Raw genomic sequence first — 13305 nt, 5'->3', positions numbered from 1 at the left:
GAAGAAAAACTGAGTAGATGGTTTGGAAAAAAAACAAACCCCACCCAGCATGAAAACCTCAATAATGCAATGTAAACTGATCAAAACAAACCCAAAGTAATAATGGTACATAGTGAAAAACCCCCCCGCAAAATAACACAGCTGTTGGAAAGTGACAACTAGAAATAATTGATAGAGTTCAGAAAAAAATACATTTTTAAAATCAACAGGAAAAGTTTTGTATACATTGCACTGATTTAGAAGAGAAAAAAATATGCTGCTCACATTTCTGTCAATGTCCTGTATGTGAATATTGGCAATGAGTAGTGAATTTTATTGATAAAAATTGTATTTATCTGCTTCCTAGTCAATATTATTCCAACAGAAATGAGAGTGAATAATCTGTAGAAGTAGGAGAATTAAGAATAGAATATAATCAAGGTTATTTATGTTGGGAGGAGAAACAGGCAGACAAGAACAGCTTGTCTGCAAAAGAGACCAGGAGCTGGAATAGGAAAGGATCATGATGGCAAGACAAGGTGTTAAATGAGGAAAGCAGATAAAAAATTAATACTTGTGAAGTGAGAAGGAGAAAGCCAAAGAAAAGGCATGAACAGTGGAAGACAAGCTGAAGCAAGGAGGAATATCACAGTGTATTTAACCAGTTCACTGGAAAGAAACTGATGGCTTCTGCTATGATTTAGTACATGTTCCATGACACCCTCAAGTTGTTCTCAACCAGAAGAGAGACCCTTCATATTACACACTACATAGCTGTAAGGACTAATTTTAACAGTTTTCCTGCTGGGCCTTTTTTGTGTGAAATAAATTTCTTTTCCCAAGTATCTCCTTTCTGATCACAAGTTCCAGCTCTAAATTTACATTTACCTTTTTCTTTTATTAAAATTTTTTATCACGCGAGAAAGATGGTTAAAAGCATGTACTTTGTTCTGGATTATTTGTTCACTCTTCAACTCTCACTTTATGAACGCACACTCTTGTATTAGAAGGTTCTTCTGCTGACCACTACTGAATGAGTGATATTTTACACAGAAACGTAGGGAAGCTACCTTTCATCTTTTCTTTCTAAAATGGTATCAGGAAGCTGCTTTCTCTATAGGTTCAGTTTTCTTCAGTCCTGTTAATTCTGTCTTCATTGCCTGTGGTGGAAGATAATTTTTTTTTCTTCCTTATTCAGACTAAAGGTCTTCTGGAAATCACCAGATCTGTTTGAATATGGTCTGTATCTCAGACACAGAGGTAACATTTTAGGTCTAGCTTCACAATAGAAGGCTAAAAGGATAGATCTGAATGGTGAAATGAAACTTGGGAGTACTTGGAACATCGCAAGACAGCAAACCAAAATAAAATATTTTAGGTTCTAATTGGAATGCACCCAAAACTAGCAAAATGTTTCAGTCAGGAGAAAAGAGTGAGAAAAGCTATGGGAAGTTCCTGCAAAAGCTGAGATTTGATTAAACCTAATCTTGAAGTTCCCCCACCCACATATGTCACCTGATATTCAAAAATACTTTCAGAAAACAGAAACTGTATGGAAGATTTTAGTTTCAGCTGCATTTCCTAGCCTAACTTGCAGGACCAAGATGAAATGACAGAAATTACTCTCACTGATTTTCTTAGAAAGTGGAATCTCTTCTGACAGGCTGCAGCATAAGAAAAGATGCATTTCTTAAAAGGCTGTCCTTTAAAAGCTGAAGCAGTACAACCAGTTGGGGTGGTGTTTTTTGGTGTTCGTTTTTTTTTTTTTTTAATTTCTGTTTAAATCTCTCCACTAATTCAAAAGAGTGGATATCCAGTCATGTCTTGGAAACATATAATAAAATATATTCCTCGCTAGAAAGATGTTAAAATTGTCATAGCCAGAAGAAGGTTAAATGGGTGGAAACAGCATTATCCCTATTTTTCTGAGGTGCAGCTTTTAGCTTTCGGTTATGTTTATCCTTTAGACTTCAATAGATGAATAGATACCAAAGACAGATTTAAATAAAGAACTCTGCTTTCAAAATGTAGATTAGATGTCTCAAAGTCTTCATGTATTCCAACTGAAGCACTGTTAATTCATATGAAGCTCTGCACTGTGAACTTACTGAAATGCAGGAAATAACACCAAGTGTTATGAACCTTAAATTCACTATCTTTGCAACCACCCTTCCTGTCATCCACTAGTAAAGATATGACACGAGAATTAGAAGGAGATCTAAGACCATGGTATTAATCTTAACTTTAATTTTTAGAAATTACCTTTTTAAAAAATTGTCTGATTAAGACAATTAAAAGATTAAGTCTTTTAATAAAAGAAAAAACAAATGGAAACAGAAAAAAAAATCTGTGAAACTGTAGAATATCTCAAGTGAGTCACCAAAAAGTGCAGAAAAAACCCAACCAAATAACCTCCGCAAAATGATGTACAGAAGTAGATGAAATACTAATATAAAACTCACATCTCTGGAACCCTATCTTAGGTTCCTCATTACTGTCAGGGAGGCATGAGTGCAGGAGATTTGGTGTACAAAGAAGTGGCAATGTTTAGATACAGCTTGAATATGTAGTCTTAAAAAGCTGGACAAGAAAAAGATGGTACCTAAAATTGAGACTGAACTTGAGGATTTTGGAAGAAAGGCTTGAAGATCTGTGTGTGTTGTCTTTAAACTGATGGCTAGACACCATGAGAAAATACTCATGAAAAGCGGGATATTTGTTAGGGAAAAAACAATTGTGAAAGGCCAAGGTTAGCTTGGGAGAGGTACAATAGCTGCATTTTTGTGTGAGATCTCCCATAGCAGTGGGTGGTACATGGGAAAAAGAAGCAGAATCATGGAGTCCAAGACTTAACTGAAGTTGGAAGGGATCTCTGGAACTGAAGTTGGAAGGGTCACGTAGTCCAAGCTCCTTCTCAAAACGGGGAGCATGTCACAGACAGATCATGTTGCTCAGGCCTTGCCCAGTTGGATTTTGGCTGCACACAATCTCTCTGGGCACCTGTTTGAGTGCTTAACTACCCTCCCTATGACCAAGCGTGAAACTCTAGAAGACTGTGTAGGATGTTGGAGAATGGTACAATCATTAATTTTAAAAGGATTTCAGCATTAGGACAAAGTGCCAGAAGTTGTCAGTGAGTGAGGTTTCAGAAATGGCAGGTCAAAAGCAATTTTGTATAAGCCCTTAACGTATGGCACAGGAAGAATTGAGACCTTTCTAAAAGACTCCTATGAGCACTAGGAATAAGAAAACTTAAAATTTATTCTAGTTGGTAAACAGACAGTTAATTCTTATGTGATTTTGCAGATGGTATTGCTTTCAATGGTTGACCTGTCCTCATTTGTCTGATATGTTCATGGTCAAATACTTTTCCCAGTGCTTAAAATATTCTGGGGAAGCAGAGACAGAATTAAAAAGAAGGATTTAATTAGCCAAATGCTTTCAGGAGTAGGTCTTCTTTTGGAGGTTCTTTTTAGCTCAATACAAGATGAAATGTTTTATAGTGCACAGCCATCACCCAAACTCAAGGTCAATAAAAATACTGTCGATTTTGTTGAAAGCAGATATAGGCTGACACTTTGCGGTTTTGAAAATTCTACCCATAGATGACAATTGAAACTACTCAGAATATTAACTGTGATGGAAAAAATGCATAAGTAATAATATTTGAGACTGAGAGTTACACTGCACAACTAGTAAGGCCATGTACTTGTATAGGTGCTAGATCAGCTCAGTTTGCTCACCTCCATGCCACAGGCAGTGTGACACCCAAGGCAAGGCAGAACTACTGTATTATAAAAAGAGTGTCTCATGGGACCACAAAATAATGAAACAGTAACTTAAATGTCATAGGCACACAGCAAGCAAGCAAAGCATGTATCAGGCCTACAGCTAAACAGCATCCTCGATGTTTAGTCAACTGCTGAGTAAAATTTCAGATCCTAGGGAGGGACATGCACCTTGTCTAAGTTTAGATTACCTGCTGGAGTGTACATTAGCTCCTCACAAGGTTGCACATCTAGGCTTCACTGCCAGTGTGCCTGTGAGTGTAGTAGTGAGTTGAGACTCTAGTCGAGCTGATGTTTGGATGTAGCTAAGGCTGGTACCTGGTCTCAGGAACTTGATAGTTTTCTTCTGTTTCTTAATCCTGAAGTAGCTTCAAAGCCTGTCTTTAATTTCCAAGAAGTGTAATGCTGCCAATTTTGCTGCTGCCCACACAGCTGTTTCTCCTGCATTTTTGCTGAAATAGCAAACTTCTCGCTGGTCAGCCACCAAACTAACATCACAAGAGGGTCACTGAAGGCTCACTAAAAAGAGATCTGTGTCTAAAGCCAAGAGGAGCCAAAGGCCACTTTAAATCTGACACTGTTCTGAAGTCACCGTGGAAGAATTCCACCTTCTGTAGGAACAGCTGTCATCATCACTTGTGCTGAAGAAGGGGTTTTCCCCTGATTTTACCTCTGTGCAGCTAGGTGACCAACTAAAGGAGGTGATATTTCATTCAGTTCTGCATGAAAAAGGCTTTTGAAGCAAGGACTTTCACACCTTGACTCAATGCATACAGGAGCACTCCCTTTGTGTCACATTTTATTTTGGCCACTCTGAAAGTGGTGTTTGCATAGAATATATTAAGGGACATAATATGATAGTCTGGAGAAAAGTTTCAAGAAGGAAAGAAGTCATCACACACTTTAGAGATCTGGCTGGATTTATGCTATCAGACTGCAGAAACAGGGTAATCTGTCTTCTACATAGGCAGAAAACCTGTACACAAAATACAAAAGCTGTTGTATTGAGTGATGATTCATTACTGCAACAGAAATTGACATGCAAACATATTTACACTTTCTCATTTCACAAGGGCAGAGGAAAACAGCTTCTTAATTTTAAGAATTAGCATCAAGACTTTCAGTAGATAATCAAGTATTCATTGAAGGTGCCAGACTGCCAAGTGCACCAGAAGGTGCACAGAGACTGAAATCCTGCCTGTAACCACAGAAAGGCTCACAAAGGCAGCAGCAGTGTAGATTTCCCAAACACAGACATACAGAATATTGTTCTAAGGGTATAATTCCTTCCATATCTCCTTCCCCATCTCCCTAGTTCTAGAAATGGTTGAGTGATCTCTTCTATGTCAGCAATTTGTTGGAAACCTTTCAGACTTAGGGGCAAGTGATACAGCTCTGCTGATTTCAGTCAGTGTTGCACTTGATGGACTGGAACTGGCTGATTGTCATCTTTTGGTTTCCAATAAAACATAAACTACATTGGCAGTTTTTGAACCCACAGTCATACAGTAGTTTGACTTGATTCAGCAAAATCAACCCTTTTTATGAACGTTATATTTTGAATTCCTTTTACAGGCAGAGAGGCACTGAATATGCAGCATGGGCAGCATGTCATAGCTCATGCTCCTCAATAGTTGGTGCTTTGCCCTGTTCTGTTTCCTGATGAACTGCACAAAAAATTATTTCCTGTCATTTGTGCTCTAAAATTATCCCCACTGTTGGAATAATAAATAAATAAATCAAAAGAGGTCTGCTTGTTTCAGAGAGCATCCTGCTGCTCCATAGACTGTCCACCAAAATGTCAAATTGAAACACTTCTGTCAGATCACTCCCACGGGTGTCAGGTGCGTGTAAGTGGAGGAGGCTTCAGCAAGGAGAGGACAGAACAGGCAGGGAGTGGAACAGCTGTTATCTTCTGTGAGAAGGCTTTTCCTCTTGAACTTCTTGGGAATGGTGTTTCAGCAGTATAAGATATTGCCACCCAGATTAGCATCTCTGCTGCTCAGCTAAGACCTGTATCACGTGTAACAGAGATATAGTCTTGGGAAAATCAGACCAGCAACTACCTACCCCAAAGAACATGTAGCTTTCATCTTCCACTAGCCCTTCACCTACATCCTTTCTCCTCAATACAACACACAAAGAGACATGGAGAAAAGTTAATTTGCTCATCTTTCTCATGTTGCTTCTCTGTTTCCTATATTGAAGGATGCAACATATTTGATTAATATAGATGCAAATGCATCTGTCATAATCCTGCTGAACCCAAGGTGTGGAATGAAGGTGAATCTGGTGAAGATGTTTACATTCATGCATTGTATTTGTAAACTTCTTCAGGTTTGGAAAAACTGGTCTTTCCAGGCATATTTTCTGGGCACCGAATCTCTGGAAACACTTCCAAGAAAAGGGATCTTGTGGTCCACCCACCTGAGTTAATTTTTCAAAGCAGTTTTATTCTAGCAGCTTTTGACTCCATTATTCCTTTCCTACTGTGATATTTTATACTCAACTCTGCAGAAAACCTGATGCCATTAAGCCAGAGCCATCCTATTGTTCTGCAGTGCTTCCAATTTGCATGGAAAATTATTCATGTTAATAACTCCCCATTGTTCATGTCTTATCTTCCTAAGTCATGTCAGAGAGCTACACAATGCAAGCCCTGCTGTCACAAGGTTTCTGTACACTTAAAGGCATGAAGCCATTTGCCTTCAGTGAATTCAAATGAATTAAAGGTTTTAGGGACTTACGTAAAATCAGACAGAATTCTTAAGATTTTCTTAATTTCCCCTCAGGTCACGTTATCCACCTCTGCCTCTGCTAGCAGTCTTTGACCCAAATTCTCCTGCCTGTGCTCCTGCTGAGCCTTGTGTTTCAGAGGAGGCCACCTGTCGTTCTGCGGCAATGGGAGGTGTTCAGCTCACGCTGCAAGGGAATGGTCCTTTCTCAGCTGTCATCACCTTCAGGTGTTGATTACAGATGCCACTTGAATTCAGCAAACAATATTTGGCCTACCCTTTCATTCACTGTAAAGGAGTTTGCCTGCTTCTACAAACCACAAGTATAACTGCTGGTCAAGTGAAGTTAACAAGGCTTTTAGGTTTATTGCTCTTTTCCCCCATTTGTACACATGCTCTAGATAAAAAATAGTGGGTTTTAGCAGTTAGGTTCATAAGCATGTTTTCTTAATCTTCAAAAACTGCTGACATGCTGATATTACATGTATATATTACAATAAAAAAGTTAATGTTTGATGGGCATAATCCAAACTACAGAACTACCCTGATATAAGATGCAGTGTCTTGTACATAATCATAGAAAACTCTAAAATTATTTTAGACTATAGGAGGGAGCTTTAAAAAAACATCAAAGCATCTTTTCAGTTGCTGTTTAAAACCACTCGTGTTTCTCAGTTTTTAAGCACTATCACTCAGCACTGGTTTTGCTTCCTAATGTTGATTTACTTTGAGGTAAGCTTTTGTTTCACAAACTTTGTGAAACACACCTGTTTAAACACTTTGGCAATATGGAGCAAACCTGAAAATGGCTCAGTATCTATTATTTCATAACTGAAACCCAGTCAGGTTTCTTTTGTATTTTAGTATAATATTGTAAGCCACACAGGAAACCTACCTTCATTTCTATAGTGACTTATTGTAGAATATTTGTTCAGATATTATCAACCATATGATATATTAAAATTACTCAGTGTTGGCACCACTCCTAAATACAAGCCCATGTACATGCATTATAGCTCTATTCAGATGTTAAGAGTATAAACTGAGTTTCATTTTCTGACAGATGACAAATAAAGTTACCATCAAAGCAGGTGGAATAATTATCAAATGAAAAAGACACTGTGAAATTTCCTGAAACATCTTCTTTCATTATTTACAAAAAGATAGGTCAAGGGTATCTTGTATGACAAATGGTGTTCCTTTTCCTACTGAAATCAATGACTAAGCTACTCTGACTTCACTGGCAGCATAAGCTGTTCCTGCTAGGCAGTAAAAATGCAAACCCTGACTGTGCCTTCATGGACTTCAGTATAAACTTGCACTAACCTCACCCAAGTCTAACTGGAGTTTGAGTATTGCATTAAGTATTGCAAACCCAGTGATTTTGACTCCTTCTGAACAGAATAATGCAAACCCTGACTGTGCCTTCATGGACTTCAGTATAAACTTGCACTAACCTCACCCAAGTCTAACTGGAGTTTGAGTATTGCAAACCCAGTGGTTTTGACTCCTTCTGAACAGAATGCAATTGTTCACTATGAAGAGACAAAAGTATTCTTGCTTACAAAACCGGGTTCAAAGAAATTAGTAAATAAAAAAAACCTATTCTTGCTTACAAAACCGGGTTCAAAGAAATTAGTAAATAAATAAAAAAAACAACACCTTTGTAATTCTACTAATAAGCTGAACATTCAGCCCATGTTATCAGCATTGCCAGATGGATTTCAGTGGAAATATGCTGCCTTTTCACAAGTTGTGCTCTGGAAGACTATACCATTTTCTCAGGTTAAGGGGAAATTTAAACATAAGAAGACTAAAACCTTTCTGGTCTCAAAGGCAAACACATGTCCTTGCTTTTCAGCACTTCAATTCCCCCCAGCATCTTATAATAGCATTTTTCAGAAATTTTTTCAGAGAATTCCCCAAACCTCAGAAGGCTCATTAAAAAGCCTTCATTTGAAGGAAGATCCTTTTGTGAATTAGTAATGGGTTAGAGGATGGAAAACAAAGGTGGGAGCTACTGATCATCAGTTAATGGAATTTTCAAAAAGGCAAGCACAGGAGATCAGGACAGGTCCTGCATTGTCCACCACATCCACAAATGGGCTGGAAAAAGATGGTGGATAACCAAAGTGGCTAATGATACAAAGCTGTTTCCAACAGTCAAAACCAAAATCTGCCTGAGAAAGTAACACAGGGATCTCACATTATCAACTGGCTGGGCAGTAAAATGGCACAAAAATACAATGCTGATAAATACAAAAGAGTGCATATGAGAAAAATACAGCCCTAATAAATGCAGCCCAAATAACTGCTTCTGAATAAGCAGCTGTCACTCAAGAAAGAGCTCTTGCAGTCACTGTAAATGTCACCACAAAAACACCAGCTTAACATTCAGTCCAGGGACTGGGTGTGCCCTTGGCTCACAAACTTGACCTGCTGGTTGCCAGAAACTGGAAGATATAAAAGAGGAAGGAACCTTCTGTACTCACCCTGTTTCTCATAGTTATCCACTACTTGCCACTGCTGAGAGAAGATGGAGCTGTGAGGATCTTTGCTGTGGCCTAGAACAGCTGCTCTTATACCCTTATGTCAAATGAACAGCTCGAGATGCTAGATCTAACCTGGAGTCACAAAGGAAAGTGAAACCATAGAGGTACACAACATGAGAAACAATGTCTCAAGTTCCAGATAAAGGACCAAAGCATGAGAACAAACAAAAAACCTCAGAAGAGACTACAAGGAGACCTGAAATTAACCTTTGCCAGTTTAGAAGATTACTGGGTGTTCTGGTGCTGTAGCACAGGGTTGACTGACAGTCAAACAACAAAATAGCACAATAAAACATCACAGTAACACCTGAAGAGTTCAGAGACAGCTGTACCAATATCTCCTGCAACTGCAAGGGGTCCAGTAGATGCAAAAAGAGACAGACATTGGCTTAGACAGCAGAGTGTAAGCAGAGAAGAGAGTATCAGCAGTTCCAGTAGTTTCTCCCTCGGAAGGAGGCACTGGTTGAAAGAAGACCAATGAACTGCCAACCTGAAAGCAAACAGTAGCCATCCCAGACTAGTAATGCTTCTGTGACACAGCTTTCCTGATGACTGTGCCTGTAATGTCAGACAAGGTATATTGGATATTATAATATCTGAAAATATCTTTTGCTTAATGACCCTGAATTTACACCACGTGCAGCGGAGCACAGGTTTACATATCAGCATCAGGCGTCCATCTGTACTTAACTGGGTCACATCAGTGGGATGGTCTGTCAGCAGTGGATACTTTCCTCAGGAGCCACAGTGCTCAGCAGACGATGTTAGAACAGGGATTTCCCAACAGCAGAATTTGAAGTCCTGGCATTGTTACTGCTTCCTGAGCCTGACATGATTCACATCCACAAAGGTATTTAACCATTGCTGAGAGTAGTTGCAATGACACTGATCCAGGGTGTCTCAGGTAGCCATATACTTAGAGAGAAAACACATTTTTAACTTTAACTTGCAGAAGGCAGGAAGGAAAGGGGCACTGAGTTTGCTGCTTAACCTGAGAACATCTTAAGTGTTTACACCTACACACTCCAAGAGGCAGGTTTCTTGGCTGTAAGCACACTCTGTGCTCTGCTTCCCACTCATCTCTTGCTCCCAGCTGTGCTACAGACCACTCCCAGACAGCACAATGAACTGTCCTGGACATGCTGAATCACAGATGCATTTGAGCCAGAATTTTTAGGTAATCATGTAGCCTGGGAGCAACTTTGGAGCAACTCTGCTGACACAGATAACTGCAACAGGCTAAAATAATGAAATCAAGTGAAAATTCTGCAAGAAAAATCAAATACTTAATGCTCCATGACAACACTCTTGTATCAAGAGTGAGCCACAAAAGCAACAGTGCAAGGGCCTCCCAGGGTAACTGAATGTTCTTGGAGAACGTGGTCACATAACTGTTTGTATTAGTTTTTCATATGTGGTATTTAAGGGCTATTATTTCAAATTTTGGTCAAGAAAACAGAATTGAGACTGTTTTCAATTTTTCAAACACAGATCTTAAGACAAATTATATTAAGGAGAAGCTATTGGGAAAATGACATCAAAATAAACATCTCTGTCCAGCATTTTGCCTGGAGACAGGCCCTGATTACTGAATACAACACTGTACAGTGAGTATCATGTGATGATGGAGGGATAGGGAATTATCTCCTAGCACAGGCCACAGCTTTTTGTTGCACTTGATTCAGAGATTCCTGCTGATTTTGGGGAGTCAAGCCCTAATGCCTCTCAACTAATGGCTGAACATCTCAATGATGTTCACCAAGTTTCAGTGGGAAGATCACAAAAATGGACCTCTTTCTACTCTGAAGAGTTTCCATGGACCCTACAAGAGCAGTCCAATGGCTGTCATGGTCTGTGGGCTCCTCCACAGAGGTGTTGTGAAGGCTCTGCTGTGTTTCTCTAGGATTATATGTACATGGCCTGGAAGTAGAGGTTAGGCTATTATAACATTATTTTTCCATTTGAGGACACTTTGACGTGTGCCCAGAAAGAGGAACACATGCTTAACTTATCAAGGGAATGCATTTGGATATTTTCACTCACACTCAGCAATGGACTATTCTTAGTAACTAATAATATGCATGTGCCTTGCAGCATGCTCTTTGATAGCCTTGTTTCTACTCCTTAGGGATCTAAGATTTTACAAAGAATCCTGGAGTAAAAGAAAATGTCTTTTTCTTTTTATAACATGGCAGTTTCCTGCAGTGAAAAATAAACAGAGCTGCTGCTACACTCTGTATACACACTATACACTCTCTTTCTTATAAACACATTTGAGGTAAAAGTATCAGATTGACCTGATAAATATATGGTCAAGGCAAAGCAGTACAAATGCAGGGTTAAAACTGCCCGCTATGACTGTTAAAGAAATTATGTATTTTTTAGCCACCTACTGAAATCAGAATTTTCAAGGGCTATTATTTTTTATATCTCTATTTTCTAAATGTTTAAACCAAGTATCCCGCAGCAGTCCCAGTATCTGCACATCATTTGCAATCCCTCATGAGTTTTAAGGTGGTTTAATTTGCTTTGAAGCCTGACGTACACTCAAACAAAATTAGCTGCTGGCAGGTTTAGAGACACAGAAGTGGAGTAATTTGGTACATGGTTACCATGGCAGCTAACCTACATCTAAATTATCCTACATGCTTTTCGCTGCCATTCTCTGGCATTGTTCCTTCTCTCTAAATTGTTGGTTCCTTTTTTTTTTTTTTTTTAAGCAATGCCTTCTGCAAAATCCTTCTGTGTGCCACCTTGGCCTCGTCTGCTGGCTCCGCCCTCACATCATGGTATACTCGACAAGTTGCTGATATTACCCATTAATGGAAAGGGGAAGCAAGAGGAGTACAAGTACAGTCTTCCAGCTACTCTGCCTGTTAAGAGCAGCTTCCTGAAAGCTGATTTTCACTGAAGTAAACCACAGTGGTAATTCCCCTCATTTTCAGGACTTAAAGCTTGCTGCAAAATCATTGATTTTGATGAAGCTATTGCAGATTCACAGAGATATAGTAAAAGCCAAATTTTGCCTTAAGACAGTGAATTTATCAAATGATTAATGAACTTTGGCCTGAGGCCACATGGCAGCAAATCAAGGTGTTATCTCTTCTATCCAGAGAAAACAGGTTTTGAAATGCTTTGGCAATGTTTATTACCAAGTAGAAATATTAAAAGAAAGGGCATGCGTCCTCCAAGGTCTTTCCCTACCATTGATCTCCCTCTCATCACAGTTAGAAAACAAACCCAGTGCTACTTATGAATGTTAAAGTTTTGTTATTTATTTCCGATGAAACAGTTCCTTTCTGTAAAATTGCTGCGTTTCAGAGGGAAACCATCTCACTGGCTATTTCTGACCAACCATCCTTTTTATCTCCCTTCTTGCCACCTCTGAGAACGAAGTTGTGACGCTGCTTCCCAGGAACCCAGCCCAGGTCTTATCAGTTCCTGACAGATCACGGATAGCTGACATGCCTTCTGCCTATGGCTGCATGTGACCTTAGGGTTTAGAGAAAGTGAGATCAGAAGATAAAGAGTCGATAGTATTTCCTTACTTATTTTTAACATAGTAAGCTCAACATACTGTCAAAGCAGAAGTTTTGTTGAATTTTTAAGAGGGTTCAGTTTCGTTATCAGTTTGGTTGGTTGTTTTCAGGCAATTGCCTAGAAGATGGTCACTGCTGTTGAAGACTTCACATTGCCAGATACATTTGTGTGTGAAGTCAAGAAGTGGGGATTACTCTCTTTATGATCCTCTTATCACAAAGAAGTAGGAAAATCCCTGGATTTGTAGGATTACAGGCTATGCTAAAGTGATCTCTTTTCAGGGATACTGACTGAAGACTATGAGATTCAGCCAGAGCTTTTTGCTTTTTTTCTGAGTTCATTTATTCAGTCCAGTCATCTCAGGATAGCTTGCTTTTTAAAATGAACTTTTAAAATATTAAAAAGCACAAGGAATAAGAGAAGTAACAATGAATCTTGAGAAGTGACAATGAATAAATACCTTATGAGGATTTACGTTTACTGAAGACCTGCCCCCATAAATGCATTCTGCAGTATTTTATTAAACAATTGGCTGAAGAACTAAAACAATCACTTTTTGGAATAACTGGGTAAGAGAGGCAGGTCTGGCAACAGTATCAGGATTCCCCCTGTAGATCTGTGCAGAAGCAAAGGGTATACTATACACAAGGGTAAATGTTTAAGAGAGAAGCGGATTTCCTCTCACTGCTATTTAACTTTGGTATGTTATAT

Source organism: Passer montanus, unplaced genomic scaffold (assembly GCF_014805655.1).
Source record: "Passer montanus isolate IOZ18808 unplaced genomic scaffold, ASM1480565v1 scaffold126, whole genome shotgun sequence".
Classification (NCBI taxonomy): domain Eukaryota; kingdom Metazoa; phylum Chordata; class Aves; order Passeriformes; family Passeridae; genus Passer; species Passer montanus.
The sequence above is the reverse complement of the archived record's forward strand: the minus strand, read 5'-3'. Positions refer to the sequence as shown.